The sequence below is a fragment of the Monodelphis domestica genome, chromosome 2 (assembly GCF_027887165.1).
Source record: "Monodelphis domestica isolate mMonDom1 chromosome 2, mMonDom1.pri, whole genome shotgun sequence".
NCBI lineage: Eukaryota > Metazoa > Chordata > Mammalia > Didelphimorphia > Didelphidae > Monodelphis > Monodelphis domestica.
Window position 1 is genome coordinate 500,008,123 of NC_077228.1, and position 17,225 is coordinate 500,025,347.

General features: G+C 41.8%; 1 protein-coding gene across 2 annotated transcripts in view; it reads left to right on the forward strand.

Moving 5' to 3' along the window:
* The first annotated feature begins 610 nt into the window (after positions 1-610).
* RFFL (ring finger and FYVE like domain containing E3 ubiquitin protein ligase) overlaps positions 611-17,225 on the forward strand; it is a 73,992-nt gene continuing 57,377 nt past the window's right edge. The window contains exon 1 of one of the 2 annotated variants that reach the window (XM_007485533.3): positions 611-827. The gene's annotated coding sequence lies outside the window, so the exon portion shown is untranslated. The remainder of the gene's footprint in view (positions 828-17,225) is intronic. The other variant, XM_016429235.2, reaches the window with a different exon arrangement.

Sequence of the window (17,225 nt, forward strand, 5' to 3'; positions counted from 1 at the left end):
AGGTAGTTGCAGTACCAGGTGCTCTGGTCCCAGGGCTAAGGAGAGGGCTGGATATTTATCTAGTCAAATCAACAAGCATTTATTAACATCTACCAAACTATGTGCCAAGTACCAAGAGGGCAAAAGACAGCCCTTTCTCTCCAGGACCTCACAGGCTATTGGAGAAAACAGCATGAAACTACTATATACAGACAAGATGTAGACAAGATAAATCGGAGTCAACAGAAGGAAGGCACGGACATTAAGGGGGATTGTGAAAAGCTTTCAAGTCACTTGATTTCCATTGCCTCTTGCCCTTACCGCTTTTTTGCTTTGGAACCAATATTCTAAGACGGAAAGTGACGGATTGAAAAAAAAAATGCTTGTTGCCTAGGCACTGGACCTAGAGGGCGAACAACCCGGCGGCTCAGCTTAGCCACCTGCCCACCCTTTCTCCTCCTTTAGCTCGGCTTTGGCCCTCTCAAGAGAATCGCACTCTCCTGGGTCCTCTTCGGGCCCTCAGGGGGCGCACGCGGGCTTCACGGAGCCTCTCTAGCTGCCAGCCTCCCGCGAAGCTCGATGGTGCCACTAGCGGAGGACGGCGCAAGCGCGACAAGCGCGCTCGAGGAGGGGCGGGGCGTGCGCGCCGGGGCGGGGCCGCGCTGGGCCTGGGGAGGAGACTTCCTGGGGCCGCCGGGGAAGATGTTGCGGCCACCCCCCTTGGCCCCTCATCCGCGGAGAAGCCGCCGCCGCCGCCCCCACCGCGGCGCTTGAAGCGGCCCCTCCCCGGCCAGGATTCGGAAGCTGGGTCCCCGCCTCTGCGCGGGTGGAGCGGGCTACGGTGGCAGGTGAGGCGGGGCCCCGGGGAACTGGGGGCCCTCCGCTCCCCCCGCTCAGTCCTGCGCCCCTCCCCCACCGTCCCTCTGACCCCGCCCCCTCCCCATCAACCCTGACCCCTGAAGCAGTCACTCGCTCTGGAGTCCCACCACCTGGGTTCGAATGTTGCCTCTCTGCTGTTCACTTCTTCGTGCGACCTTGAGCAAGTCGTTTCCTTGCGCCCTGTCTACTGTAAAGGTGCTCAGGCTGGGATTTGACACGGCTTCTTTCCTGAATTCAGACTTAGGCAAGCCCCCTCTTTGTATAGAGGTGGAAACTGAGTCCCACCTCGTCTCTTTGTTGGGTGTTCTGGGGTATAATGTGACTGGGAATAATTTTAGCCAACATTTATGCAACGCCTACTGCATTCCAGGCGGTGTGCTAAATGCTTTAAGTAGTAATAGCCAACACATAGCACCTACTATGTGCCAGGAACTGTGAAGGGCAATAATTAATAGCCAACATTTCTGTGCCAGGCATTGTGCTAAGTGGTTTACAATGATCTTATTTAACATTCATTGCACTGCCCTGTGCGGGGAGCTTTACATTGATTATCTCATTTGATCTTTGGGTTGGGCAGGTGCTACTATGCTCATTTTGCAGATTGGGAAACCTAGGCAGGCTGCAGTGCAGTGAGTTGCCCAGGGAACTCAGCAAGGAAGTGTCTGAGGCCCACTCCATGGCTCTCCTCATTACACTCTAGCCTCACCCCCCTCCCCCAACCCTGGATTTGGAGTCCCCTGCAACTGATTTGAGATCTGTTGTGAGATGAAGGTGATCATCCAGGCAGTTTGTGACCTCCAAGATCTTTTCCTACTTTAGATGAAAGATCTGGGCAGCCAAGTGGTCCAGTGGTTAGAGTGCTGGGACCTGGAGTCAGTAATTTAATTAGTAATAGCCAACATATAGCACCTACTGTGTGCCAGGCACTATGCCACATCCAGCCACAGACACATTTTTTTTAAACCCTTACCTTCCGTCTTGGAATCTATATTGTGTATTGGTTCCAAAGCAGAAGAGTGGTAATGGATAGGCAATGGGGGTTAAGTGACTTGCCCAGGGTCACACAGCTGGGAAGTATCTGAGGTCAAATTTGAACCTAGGACCTCCCATCTCTAGGCCTGGCTCTCAATCCACTGAGCCATCTAGTTACCCCTTCCCCTCCCCCACATCTTGACTGACTGACCTTGGGCAAACCACTTTACCCTATTTGTCTCAGTTTCTTCAGCTATCAACTGAGCTGGAGAAGGAAATGGCAAATCAGTTGGGTAAATCTCTGCCAAGAAAACCCCAGAAGGGGTTATGCCGAGTGGGACAGGACTGAAAATGATTCAGCCTCAACAGAGTGACCCAGCATTTGTGAAGTGGTTTTCTCTTTGAGCCTCCTGTACCCTTAGTTTATCCTGTGTACAGCTCATTTGGTTTTAGTTAATTTGCTCGTGGTCTCTTGGACTCGGGTCCAGGAGATCTGGGGCTACTTTTTCGCCTTTTTTTGCATTATTCCCAGTTCTTCTCTCTGTGGCTGGCTCAGAGATAGAGCTGAATAATGCTTGTTGACTGACACCCAGGGACACTGTAAAAGTTAGCTATTATTCAGTGAATGAAGGAGAAAGCATTCATTAGTGTACGGAGGGTTGCAAACTGGAAGCTTGAGCTGGGGACCCAGATATTAAAAGCAAAGATACTTCCTGCTCTGGAAGCCTCCAATCTAATGAGAGGGAAGAACCAACCCCCTTTCTCCCTCTTAACTTTGGGGAGTAGATATGGTATAATACCATCACCTCTCCCTCCTTGTTGATTCATCCTCAGAGACCACTGAGGGGAAGCCCAAGTGCTCCTGTTTCTGGAGGCTGATATTTTAGGGCCCTTCTCTCTGGGAATTTCTTGAATCACCTTGAGTTGAATTATAGGAGAAAGTGCCTTGTTTATGGCTGGAGCTAGAGGGAACTTGACTTTCTTTCCCTTGAGAAAGACCCTGTCTATCTTTGCTTTTTTAAAAAAATAATTGCCACATTGGAAAATGAGAGGATCACTCCTGGGATTTGATGGGGATCTTAGGAGAATTGGGGTTTCTCTGCAGTGTCCATTACCCTCCTGGGATCTTTTGCTCCCTGTGTGTGGAGCTGAAATGCTGCAGGAAGTGGTGGTTTCACTTCCCTGCCCCAGGAAGTGGTGGAAACCAGGAAATAAAGCAGGATTGTCTTCTCCCAGCCTTGGGTCCTAGACAATATGGTACAAACCCCACGGAGTGGATTCTTTTCTTGGCTTCTCCAGTCACTAGAACAGAGCATTCTGCCCTGAGCAAAAACTGCCATTGAAAAAGAATGAGGTGTTGTTAACATTACTGGAATAGCCTTCCCAGCAGGGAATGTAGTTGGTGCATTGCACATGGTTTTTCCCATTTCTGTTGGATTCTGTTTGGATTCTACTTAATATCCAGTGTAATGAGGTGATGAATAAACATACATGGGTGTATGCAGCTTGCCTGGCAGAAGTTAGGCGTGGGCTCTGTCCTTAGAGACTTGGACCAGCCTGGAGGGTGTCTGCACTTTTCCCCCTGGGCCTAGTAGATGGTGTCAGGGCCTCCAGGAGACCAAGGGGGCAGTGCCAGCTGATCAATGTCTGCCTTGTTGTGAATCCAGCCAGTGCACATATTTATGACTTTGAAAGAGAATTGAAGTTTGTCAGGTTAGACTTTTCTTCACAGACTTAAGGAAATAGGAAATGCATCTGAAAATTTGTTGTGCTTCCTCCTGGTGGACGAACAGATTAGAACAAGTTGTAGTTAGGTGGGGAGTCTTGACCAAGGTTGGCCCGGATTAGAGTCCAGAAAAATGACCTCTGACTTTGTCCAAGGGAGGGGCTTTGGCATTTTTGAACTTGCTGTCAGAGGAGGCCATGTGGTCACTGGTTTGGGGCAACTGGGAGGAGAGGGGAAAAGGATGTGTTGGGAAATGAAGATGAAAAAACCAGAGATAAAACAACTTCGAGAGCTACCAGTGGCATGCAGCCTCCATAGGCTAGATGGGGTTCAGGTAGCCTCAGCATCACAGGGGTTTGTTTCTAGGAGGCACTTTATGCCCATTTTTTTGTTTTTTTAAGTAGTAAAGGGAGTGGATTTTGCCCCATACAATTCCAGATTACAGTGGTATGGTGAATAGCAAAAAATTTGCTTTGGGCTTGAAGAAAATGTGACTGTACACATTTGAAAGTCTATATCTAATTACAGAGACCAGACCCCTAAAAACCTCAGTATTGATCAGCCCAAAAGCTCGTCTTGATTGTTTACATTGGAATGCAAGGTTGTAAATTCTCCATATTGATTAGTTAATTTAACCAGTTATTAATAGAGTAGAGAGTATGCTGAAAAAGAAAAGAGAGCATGCTTAGACATTAGGAAGTTTAGAAATCAATATAGTTCAAAACTTTGTAATGCCAAGTGAGTTTGTGTAGAGTCTGATTTAACACCTTTTAAGTAAATGCTAAGGTTAGTGGAATGGGGAAAAAAGAGCAAGCATTTCTGTGACATCTGCTTGTACTAAACATTTTACAAATATGATCTCAATTGATCCTTATAACCAAACTGTGAGGTAGGTGCTATTATTATACCCAGTTTATGGTTGGTAAAATTAAGGCAAATCAGGTTAAGTGACTTTCTCAGGATCATACAGTTAGTATATGACTGAGACCAAATTTGAATCCAAGTCCTCCTAATCCCAGGCCTGGTGCCACCTGACTGCCTCTGTGGCAGCTACTGTGGACATTTCTTGGCAAGTAAAGTAATTTGACAAGGAAAAACACTTTGGTAGGTAGTTATACTTTCTATATTCAAAGTAGTCTGTGTATTGTAAACTAGACACTTCTTGCCTTTTGCTTTTGTGTGACAAGCCTGAGAGGAAGTTGATCTACCTGGGCCTCAGTATGCTCATATGTAAAATGAGGGCTTGGACCAGATCTATGAGGGTCCCTTCTAGCTCTATAACCCATGATCTTGTGACTTCTTCAGATGAAAAGTGTTATAAAATTTTGAGTAAAATTGGTTAGGCAACTGATGAATTATTCACCTTACATATTTTCTCCATACTATTATTATTTTTACCTATAGGAGAATCCCTGATATTTTGGGGAGCACATGGAAGGATATATGTAAAGTGTTTTGTAAAGTAGATGCTAGCGTTTATAGAGTTGCTTGAAAGTTTGCAAAACTCTGTATTTATTATCTCATTTGACCATATCCTAAAGGTCATCTAATTCAGTCTCTTCATTTTACATATAAAGTAACAGGCATCAGGTGACTTGTCTAAGATCACATAGTAAATGACTAATCCTGGGTTATCCTTAAGTTCTGTGCACCCAAGCCCTGTCCCCAGGAGGAGCTGAGATGAATAGAATTGAGAAACTAGCAGGGACAATAGAAATGACTACTGCCATTATTATTGGGGTGGTCGGAGTGGGGTGGAGGGATAGAGGGATGGATGGACCTGGCCTGAAAAGAGACTTTGGCAAATTATAGCCCTTTGGCTAAATTTTGGCCTGCTTTTGTGCCACTTGTGAGTAAAGGGCAGTTTTTACATTGTGAAATCCGAGAAAACTATTTAAAAACATGAGAACCATTCTTAGCCACTGCTGCCATGCCAAACCAGGCATGCTACAGTTAGCAGATCCCTGTATAGACTAATTATATTGGTCTATAATGACAGTGGCTATTCTTTTACACATGCAGTTTTGCAAAGTGCTTTGCATGATAGCACCTGTCTTCCATGGTTGTTGTGAAGACCTACTGAGAGCATGTTTGTTATAGTCCTGTTATTACCTGAATTTTGTACATGAGGAAACTGAGGCAGAGAGAAGTTAAGGCTCTTGTTTAGAATTACATAGCTAGGAAATATGAGGCAGGATATGAACTGTGTCTTCCTGACTTTAAGTCCTGCACTCTGTCAACTAATTAGCAACTTACTATGTATGGATATCTACATTAGACACTGAGGAAGTATATAAATTAATGGGTCCTGGTATAGGAGCTTACAATGTGGAATCTCCCCAGACTCCCCAGAGTATATCCAAAATCCATGTAATAATGGTTGATGCTATAAGTTATATTGGATTACATTTCTAGAATGATGTATTAAAAACAAAATAGAGAATTATGTAACTGCTAATAGGGGAAATATTTTAACATGTTTAAAGGGAATGACTGCTTTTTTTTGTAGTTGAGATTTTTTGTAATGGAAACATTTTGAATGCATCTGATTAGAAGTTCTTTTGTAACAGGAAATTTTATTATAAACACACACACAGAGTAGTAAGATTTAATTATGCCTAGTACTGCCCTCCCCCATTCTCCCAGGAGGAAAAGCCAGTCACTAAATGGCTCCTTTGGCTGCTTATTCCAGTGTTGGGCAACTCTGATGGTCTGAAAATTTGTTGTATTTCATCCAGATATGGCAGGGTTGCTTTAAGCTGGTTTCCTCAGTGGATCAGGAGAATAGGTGTTCACCATATTTGGCATGCTTGAATTCTCTTACTAAATTGCTCCCTCATTTTTTTTCCACTCAAGAGTGAATAATCCCCAGTGTTGATATACTAAGTTTCATCATTTTGTCACTAAACTAATTTACTAGGATTCCATTTCAGTGCTTTTCAGCTGCTTCTTTTATTATTTTAAAACCCAGCATGAACTCTTAAGTTTCCTATGGGGAAAACTTTTTGAGCCTCTAGTACAGACAGTTCTCACTTTAGGTAATTCATATTCTATAATTTTTACTTTCCATAGAGAATTCCCAAGGAAATCTGAATTCCAAAAAACTTATGTTAACTTTACTGTATAGTGTAGGGCTCTCCTGGCTCCTGCCTCTGGGCTGGGCCTGGGACACCCACCCCACCTACCTCTCCAGTTACCATGTATCTGTCCCCTATGCTAGTTCTTTCTTCTGCTCTCATTTCTCTTTCCTTGGCCCCACATGTCCTTGAACTGTTTGTGGGCCCCTTTCCTCCTGCTTCCCTCCCTTCCCCATGGCTCCAGGCAAATTTGCATTTGTAAATCTAAAACCATACTGTTAGAAAGTTGGGTTAGCTAGCATTCTGTCAACTAGAAATATTTAACCAGCACTCCTGGGCTTTGCCAGTTTTAATACTGAGCTTCATTATGTTGACTCTGAGGCCCAGGAAGATAGTGACATGCCTTCCGAATCATTGAAGAAATGCTCATTATAGATCTTATTTTATCCAACATTTTTGGAAATTGGAGTATGAATATCTCCTTTCTTTACTTTGCCAGGTAACTGAAGCTTGCTCTATGCCTTGCTATTCAGTATGGGGCCCCTTTCAGCTGTATTCCCTTTCTTTAGCCAGGAGATCTGGGCTTGGAGGAGCTTCACTGGATTCCTGAATGACCAGTGAGCATTGCTGTCCAACCAGCCAGCAGCCTGGCCAGACCATCTGTTCTGTCTCTAGCAGTTATGTTAGGACTTCTCACACTGGGAGAATTTTGAAAGCAGCCAAAGTAGCTTTCCAAATTCTTCTATTTTGGAGGCCCTTGTAATAAAGTAGATTTGTGACTCCCCTTGGGGAAGCCACTTCCTCCAGTGGAAGGTCGGTTCATCTCTACCTATCCCTGGTCTTCTCTTTTGGTTTTTGTCCAGGGCCTTTCATCAGTTTGCAATTGAAACTGTGTCAGCCCCTGGCCTGAGGGAGGCCTTTCACCATCTTGTAGAGACCAGGGTAGCTGGAGGCCTCCTGTGCTTGTTATCTGTGTTTCTGTGGGATACCTGTGGCACATGACCGACCCACCTTTTCTGAGCATATATTACTTGGATGCCAATTCCTTTAGAAGCTCCTTGCCCAAAAATCGTCATGGGAAATAGGCTGCAGCCTACTGAAGCCCACCAGGTGGCTCTCCATTTCACTTACCTTTTTGGGGGCTAGATTTGTGATTTCACTGACAGACAAAAGAGAACTTCTCTCTACCAATGTGAATCAACCCTGCTTTATACCAGGCACTTCTCAAAACCCAAAGTATCCATGTCCGGTTCTCCAAAAGCCTGAATTCTAGAGTGAGTGTGTGTGTAACATGTGCCCTGTGCGCGTGTGTGAATGGATGTGAATCCCGGGGAACTGGGAGAGGAGGGATGAGATCTAGAAAGGCCCCACTTAGGAGGAGGCTGGGCTAAAGCTGAGTCTAAGGGAGGGGGAGGGGGAGGGGAGGCCAGGGAATGCATTCCTCAAATCAGGGGACTGCCTGAGCTAAGAATGGCCCAGAGATGAGACTCAGAGCAGCAAGACAATGCTTTAGAAGGAGAGAGAATGATGTAGAGCCAGGTCAGTCCAGCTTCTGAGGGGCTTTAAATATCACACAGGAGTTTATATTATATCTTAGCATCTGTTGGGGGTCACTGGAGTTTGTTAGGAGGGGAGTGATAGGGTCAGACCTGCACTTAAGGAAAAGGACTTTGGGAGTTGTGTGGAGGGTAGTTTAGAGGTTGACAATTTGTCATTTTAGAGGGTTGCCTGGGACATGAAGAGATCAAATAATTTGCTCCTGGTCATTCAGCCAGGATTTGGCTGGGGGCAGGGAGGGCTTGATCTGCTCCTTGAACTTCTGATTCCAAAGCCAGCTGTCCCTCCTTTATACTCCCTCTCCTTGATTATATTTAAGGAATTAAAATTTTGGATTGGAGCCTTTGCTGATTTCATGACTCTTCATCTATTTTTTGGGAATAAAAATGTATAAGAAAATGCTTTTAATAATCTCAGGCCACTTCCTGACACAAAAACTTAGATTTTTGTATTTTTAAAATATATTTATTTATTAATTTAGAATATTTTTCATGGTTACATGGTTCATGTTCTTTCCCTCCTCATCTCCCTCCCCAACCAGCAATTCCACTGGGTTTTACATGTGTCTCTGAATCAAAATTGCTTCCTGGGGCAGCTAGTTAATGACTTGCCCAGGGTCATGCAATAAGTACAGCACTTAAATACAGATTATTCTAGTTCAGAGGCTGCCTCTGTAATGCCTCACTGCCTCTCTATAGCAGTGGACAGCCTTTTTTTAATCCTAAATCTTGGAGTTCTTGAAAATCACTAAGGTTTAACTTGGGAAACTAGAAAGACAGTTGGTAGACATTTATGTATGGATTGAATGGATTCTGGGGGAAATATAATTTCTTTGGGAATGTTGAATTTAAATGCCTGTGGTGGGACTTCCAGAGGAGATATCCAGCCAGCAGTTGGTAATCTAGATCTGGAGTTCACGAGTGAGATTAATAATAGCTAACATTTATATGGCACTTACATGCCAGCCACTGTGCTAAGAACTTTGAAGATTCTCCTATTTGATCCTCATAATAATCCCGGGAGATAAGTGCTATTATTATCATCTCCATTTACAGATGAGGAAATTAAGGCAAACAGGTTAAGTGACTTGCCTACAGTCACTCAGTATTTCAGTCCAGATTATGGTTAGATATATAGTAGGGCTCCCATATGGTAGTGTGGTGGGAGATAGGCTTTGTTCCAAGAGAAACTTCCACTGGATGTGAACACCTACTGATCCCATATATATGTGCTCTTTCTCCCCTCTTGCCCACGATTTAGTGATTCCTGGCCTTCCCTTTTCTTCTCTAAAAACTGACCCAAAAGTGAAAGTGAAAGCAAAAAAAACTTGACCCCTTTTCCTCTGGGTGGCCTCTGGCACTTCATGGTTGATCTGGGATAACTGAAGCTTGGGAAAGTGAAGCCAGTGAATAAGGGGGGACTTAACTGTGAGGTTTGTGTAAATTGTGTGCATAGAGTAATTGTACTCTTGGGATTTTTGTGTAAGAACAAATAGAAGAGGGCCTAGGACAATGCCTTAAGGAATGAAGAAGTTGTGATATAGAAGATACCATTTTAGGTATGTGGGATGAGATAAGTTTATCTGGTTAAGTAGTGAGAAAAGACAGTCTCCAAACAAAAATAGAATGGCCTCTGCCCTTGCTCCAGGAGCATAATTTTTATTAGAGAAAATGGCACACACATAAGAAGCTTCAAAGCAAATACCATTTTGGCAGATTGAGGTTAGATCTGTACAGTCCAGGAGATGATGCTTGGGTTGAGTTTTTTTTTTTTTAAGCCCTTACCTTCTGTCTGAATCAATACTGAGTATTGGTTCCAAGACAGAGGAGTGATAAGGACTGGGCAACTGGGGTTAAGTGACTTGTTCAGGGTCACACAGCTAGGAAGTATCTGAGGCCAGACTTGAACCCAGGATCTCCCATCTCCATGCCTGATTCTATCCACTGAGTCACCTAGCTGCTCTTTTGGTTTGAATTTTAAAGGCAGTGAATGTGAGGAGAGGATATGTTCCAGGCATGGAGTATTTAGAGGTTCAGACACAGTAGATAGAGTGATGCATGTTAAAAACATCAGTTTGAATGAGTCATAGTGTGTGAAGGGGAGTAATATAATAAGTGTGGAAAAGGCAGCATTGGGTGAACGGTTTAGAGATCACATGCCCAAACTGCACCTGTGAGCCGCCTGAATTACACCAGAGTTCAGAAGAAGTCTTGCATTGGTCTACTGAATAGAGGGGTGGGGCATGCAAAAAATGCTATCAGGTGCAGTGGAGGGGGGGGAACACAGCAACCCCCTCCATGCTGCTGGGGCATGAGTGCCATGTCTTTGCCAACATGCTGTAGAGGGTTGAGGAGATGGCCATTTGAAGAGGAGGCATGCTACCCAGCCTCCACGTATCTATTACAGCAAAAACCTAAAGTTTTTATCAGGCTGAATAATGATCAAGAAATCCAGTGAGAAAATACAGAATATACTTTCACTCTAGAGTGATACAAAAAGGGAAGTAGGCAACAATTTTAACAGTACAGGGCACTCAGAGAACTATTTCTATTGAAGTCCAGGGTCTCTCAGTCAAGTTAACAGTTAAGAAGAGAGTGAGAGGAAAAAAGGGGAAGGTACATTGATTGTTGACTGCCTTTTCAAGGAGTTTAGACAAAAAAGGTAAGAGAGGTAGAAAATGACAGTGGGGACGCTAAGGTTCTTAACATTGCCCTGAGACATTAGTAGAGACCTTGAAGGTCTAGTGATGTTGGCCTCAAAGATTCAGGGGCTCAAAAAGTGCTGGATAGAGATTAGCACAAGAATCTAGGGAGCCTAGGCTAATTCCAAGCAGAGCTAACCACTCTACCCAAAAGAGCATTAGAAGGAAAAGCCTTACCAGCATAAAGCCCTAATTCAGGAACGAAAGCTGGAGAGACGAGAAAAATCAAACAAATACTATATAATAATGAAAATTACTCCATATATAGCTGTAGCAATTGTCAACAGAGACTTTTAAAAAATGGATTTTCCATAAGGTCTACACAAATATCTAGAATAAAGCAAGAGCTAAAAAAGTAGAGTAAAATTTCTCAAGAATTGGAAAGAGAATATTTTGCTTAGAAGAGAAAGTGGTAAACTTTACCCAAACAAATGGAATTCCTGAAAACAAGACTAAATATAGCAGCTAGGCAGCATAGTGGATAGAGTGTTGGGTCTAAAGTCAGGAAGATTGAATCTTCCCGAGTTCAAATCTGGCCTCAGACATTACTAGCTATGTGACCCTGGGCAAGGCTAATAACCCTGATTGCCTCAGTTCCTCATCTGTAAAATGAGCTGGAGGAGGAAATGGTAAACCACTCCAGTATCTTTGCCAAGAAAACCCAAAGTGAGGTCATGAAGAGTTGGACACAATTGAAATGATTGAACAGCAACAACAAAGACTGAATATAAGTCAGTGCCCCCATGAGGCATCAAGAAATATTAGAACAAAATAAAAACATTGAAATATAGTCATGTCCCCCAAAAGATGGCCATTGTAATGTTTTTTTAAAAAAGCACACAGAGAGAACAACGTTGAGAAAGAAGCAGTGACTAGCAAGAGGGTTTGAAAACATGTAAAAATGATTCTGTGCTTTTAAAAAAATCAGGTGGTGTGAAATGGAAGTTCATGGTTTCATATAGAATCATCTTTTTGTGTTCAATGAGTGTGACCATGCTTGGGGTTTTTTAGTTCATATTTTTAAAAAAATTAAAAGTAAAGGAAGGCAAACTGGAATGAAATGATGAGAATTTTAAATGCCAAAGGTGTTTATTTTTTATCCTAGGCATAATAGGGAGCCATTGGAGTAAGAAATGATTTTGGCAGCATTGTAGAGAATGGGTAAAAGAACAGACATAGTAAAAGCAGGGAATACAATTAGGAAACTTGTAATAACCCAAGCAAGAGTTGATGAGGTGCTTGAGTGAGAATGATGACAATGTGAATGGAGAGAAGGGGAGAAAGATGTTAGGGAGGTAAAACTGATAAGACTTGGCATCTGAGGGATGGTGAAGAGAGAGGAGGGCTCTGGGGATTTGAACTCTATAGTGGTGGTAAGGTCCACAGAGATAGTGGAGTTAGGAAAAAAGATGAATGGCAGATTTTTTTTCCCTTGGATGTAGAGTGAATTTTGTTTTGGATGTTTTGTTTGATATGCCTGTGAGACATCTAGTTGAAGACATCCATTAGTGATATGGTATTAGAACTCTGGAGAGTGTAGAGCTGGACTGGCTGGATTCCTCAGACAGACAATTAAAATCCAGACTTCTCAGACTAATGTTTTTGTTTTTTTTTAAATGGAAGGAAATGCAGTTACAGTTACAGATTAGTGTGAATAAAGGAATAATTTTTTTCCTCCATCTGACTTCATGGACCCAAATTAAGAAATCTTGAAGTAGAATTAGATATAATTTGCCTGGAGATGATAATTGAACATATAGGAGTAAAGATTACTGAAAGGAAGTGTGTAGAGAGGAAAGAAATCTGTGACATTCTTGTTGGAAGCCCAGCAAAGGAGCCTGGGTGATAAAATAGAAACCAAGTATCTGTATTATAAGAATCTTAAGAGAACAGGAGTAGGGGGAGAGGGGACTCTATAGCATCAAACTACAGAGGGGTCTAGAAGGATGAGGACCAAGGAAAGGTCATCTTATTTGGAAGCTGAGATAATTTGTAAGTTGAGAGAGAACAGTTTCAGGTGAGTGATAAAGTTGGGAGGCAGATTGCAAAGAGACAATGAGCAAGAGCTGAGAAAGTGGAGACCATGGAGGATAAAATAATGTTTTTTTGGTTTTTTTTTAAGGAGTTTGGTAACAGAAGGGGAGAGGAATAAGACTATAGCTTAAAAGGTTGATTTAAAAAAATTAATTCAGGGGACTTGTGTGTATTTGTAGACAGCCCTGAAGCAGCCTTTAGATAGAGACTGAAGATTAGAGAGTGAAGGCTGATTGTGGGGTCAGTCTGCTGGAGACTAGAGGGTGTTGGATCAAGGTACAGGTAGGAAAGTTGAGTAGGTCAACAAGAACTATGGGGAGTGTTGATAGAGCCAATTAGGGAAGAACAGGAAAATTACCTTATGACAGTGAGGGCCTAGTTAAAGTTTGAGAACAATTTGGGGGGGAGGCATTCAGACCAGTTCCCATACTTCCTGCTACACAGTTTAGCAGCAATTGTTAGTAGGGGTGGAGGGGGCAGATGTCAAGTGAGACTAAACCAAAATTTGAGTGTGTGGCAAGGTAAAGGGGGCAAGGGATTTGAGAGTAGAGAACAGTCAGTATACCATTTACCTGACCAATTATACAGTAAGGATTGGGAAAGAAAGTGAAACCAAAGCAGGGGTGATGGCCTGAGAATCCTCTGATTGAGGATTGGAGGGTATTGGAGGTCACAGTGAGGGGCACAAGTAGGTTTAGGAGGTATGAGGCATCTTTATTTATTTTATTTAGTCAATTTAGAACATTATTCCTTGGTTACAAGAATCATATTCCCTCCCTTTCCTACCCCCACTCTTCCCATAGCCCACGAGCAATTCCACTGGGTATTACATGTGTCCTTGATCAGAACCTATTTCCAGGTTGTTGGTGTTTGCACTAGGATGTTCATTTGGAGTCTATATCCACAGTCATATACCCTCCACCCATGTGATCAAGCAGTTGTTTTTCTTTGGTGTTTCTACTCCCCCAGTTTTCCCTCTGAATGTGGATAGTGTTCTTTCTCATAGATCCCTCCAGGTTATTCAGGATCACTGCATTGCAACTAATGAGAAGTTCATTACATTCGATTGTCGGTCTCTATGTAGAATGTTCTCCTGGTTCTGCTCCTTTCACTCTGCATCAATTTCTGGAGGTTGTTCCAGTTTCCATGGAATTCTTCCAGTTTATTATTCCTTTGAGCACAATAGTATTCCATCACCAACATGTACCACAATTTGTTCAGACATTCCCCAATTGAAGGGCATCCTCTCATTTCCCAGTTTTTTGCCACCATAAAGAATGTGTTTATAAATATTTTTGTACATATATTTTTCCTTATTATCTCTTTGGAGTACAAACCCAGCAGTGCTATGGCTGGGTCACAGGGCAGGCAATCTTTTAGTGCACTTTGGACATAGTTCCAAATTGTCCTCCAGAATGGTTGGATCAATTCACAACACCATCAGCAATGCATTAATGTCCCAACTTTGCCACATCCCCTCCAGCATTCATTACTTTCCTCTGCTGTCATGTTAGCCAATCTACTAGGTGTGAGGTGATAGCTCAGAGTTGTTTTGATTTGCATCTCTCTGATTATAAGAGATCTAGAACACTTTTTCTTGTGCTTATTAATAGTTTTGATTTCTTTAGCTGAAAATTGCCTGTTGATGTCCCTTGATGAGGAATCTTTAGATGTGGGATAACTGGAGGTTATGGTCAAATAGAAGAATAATAGGTTTCTTGATCATGGCTGGGAACATTATGGGTGAGGGTGAGGTCAAGGGAAGGCCCTGTGTTTGGGTGAGGAACTTAGTGAAGCCACTCAAGTCATTTAGGCTGGTGTTCTGATTTCCCTTGAAACCTCTCCTGAATATCCAGATCCTTTAGGAAATTCCCTAAGTCTGAAAAATAACATTGTTATGAGCTAAGAGAAAGATGAATAAATAAGTGAATCATAAGACAGATAATATATATTTTGTAAAATATATATTTGGAATGCATACCTAATGTTTATAATTAGAACCAAATTGCATTCTTTATCCAATGCATTTATTGCTCAAAGTCACTAAGCCCTTTTACTAAACCCTAATTTAAGTTGAGTTAGGCAGACGAACTCATGGGACAATTAATTGGTAACCTTGCTCCTTGTATTTCTCTGTTTTTTAAAGTATCACTGAATAAAGAATAAAGTTGCTTAAAACTAGAGGAAATAGACTTTATCTTAAAATATCTATCATCCTCTTCTTTCATATTCTTTTTTCCCACCTCCTTCCTTTTTCTTTTTCCCCTTTGACCATGCCTCTGTTTGGAACTTGCTGGTGATGCTTCCTGCAAGATTCAGAGGCCTGTTACTGACTGATGCCTGCCTTCCATCTAAGTGAGTTGAAGCTTTCTAGTCAGGATTTGTTTTTAAAAGCTGACTGGTAGAGTGCACATTTAAAAGGATTATCACTGATGCTTGCCCAGTGTGGTAAGTCATAAAATAAGAACATTTTTAGATGTAAGTTACTCATACAGAATATTAATTTTTTTACATGGAACTCTTTGAACTTTTATTCCTTATGTACCTATAGTAACTAAGATGTTTCATTTCTGTCATATTGATTGCGGTAATTTATATTCTGAATAAGTTAGAGCCCTTAAAGGGCTTTCAGGTTGTGTTGGAGTCTAACTGCTGATTTGTTAATACAATTAAAGTTTTGTTCACTAGGACTGCTGACATAATTAGTTTAATTTCTGTTCCTTCTATATTTCTTTTGGCAGCTGGGAAATTAAAGTACTACAAGTTGCATGAAACTGCCTTTTTGGGGTGGTATTACTATCAGATGAATGGACTGCATCCCCCAGGGAACATTCTTCAGGATGTCTTATTCAACTTTTTGTAATAGGCTCTTTCTCTTCTGCAGCATTAATGCATTAGGCACATAATTGGCTATTTAAGCATTCAGAAGGAACAATGTTTGCCCTTTACCCATGATTATATATTTTCCTTGAATTTCTTTTGAAGAAATATATGTAATTTTTAGAAACTTGAGGCTATTACTGCTAATACAAGTAAATGAATTTTTTTAGTCGTCCTTCCTGAGAAGCATGTTGTTCTCTGATAAGCTGCATTATTTTATTTTGTCTTTCCAAATCTTCATTTTGTTCCTTTCAGATACAGCTTCTGCAGATTGAAGGTGAAGGTGGAAGGTGTATAATTCGTAGTAATTCTCTTCATATTTTTCTAAGATATGTTTCACTGTAATGACCTAAATCCTTAAGAATTGTGGTTGCTCTCAAGGAGATTTTACATTTAATTACTCTAATCCATACTTAATTTCCTACAGAATTCTTGGATAGATTCTGTTTAGTTTGGTGATCTCATGGCTTTTGAGGTGTTACATAGTGACCTAATTAGATGACTTCTATCTCTGAAGGTTACATTCCTCTTTTCAAGTAAGAGTAACCTTGGCATAGAAATGTCCCCATTGGTTTTTTCCAGTAGAAGTTGATACAAAAATCCCTTTTTTGTTGCTTCTGCACTTTTTCTTTTTCTGTTGATAGGCTAAATTGAAGGGTTTTTTTTGGGGGGGGGGGTTATTTTGTATCTTACCTGTGTTTTCCCTCAGTTTTTAAAGATAGCTTTGCTCCAAATAAGTGGCATGTATATAATGTTTATACTAAAGAAATGCCATTTCAGCCTTGGGTTTTAAGATAATTCAGTGTATGTCTAGTTCTTGCCTGGCTTTGCTTTAATGTATAAATTAAATACATATTTTTAATTTTAAAATTAAAAAAAAATTTAATCAGCTGCATTATATTTGTTCTCTTCCATGAGAGTAATCTCTTTGAGGTCAAGGATATGTCTCAAGGATAGTGGCCAAGTTCCTTCTGGAACTTCTAGGCCAGAGTTGTTAAATCCTTAGAGGGCTTATGAATTAAGGAGGCTTTACTGTGTCCCACCAATATTTTCAGTGTTTCTAGTCTATTTCTTTCTTTCTTTTTTTAAACCCTCACCTTCCATCTTTTTAAGGCAGAAGAATGGTAAGGGCTAGGCAATGGGGATTAAGTGACTTGCCCAGGGTCACACAGCTAGGAAGTGTCTGAGGCCAGATTTGAACCCAGGACCCCCTGTTTCTGGGCCTGACTCTCAATCCACTGAGCCACCTAGCTGCCCCTATTTCTTTTCTAGTGATACAGATCTATGCCTTATTTTTTTACATTGCCTGACCAACATAATTTTGCTAATAGCCTTAAACATATTTTCATTGGACCTCACTGTAATATTCCTAGAAAACTTTTTTCCCTCACCATTGGATTGCCTAAAGTGAAAATTGTAA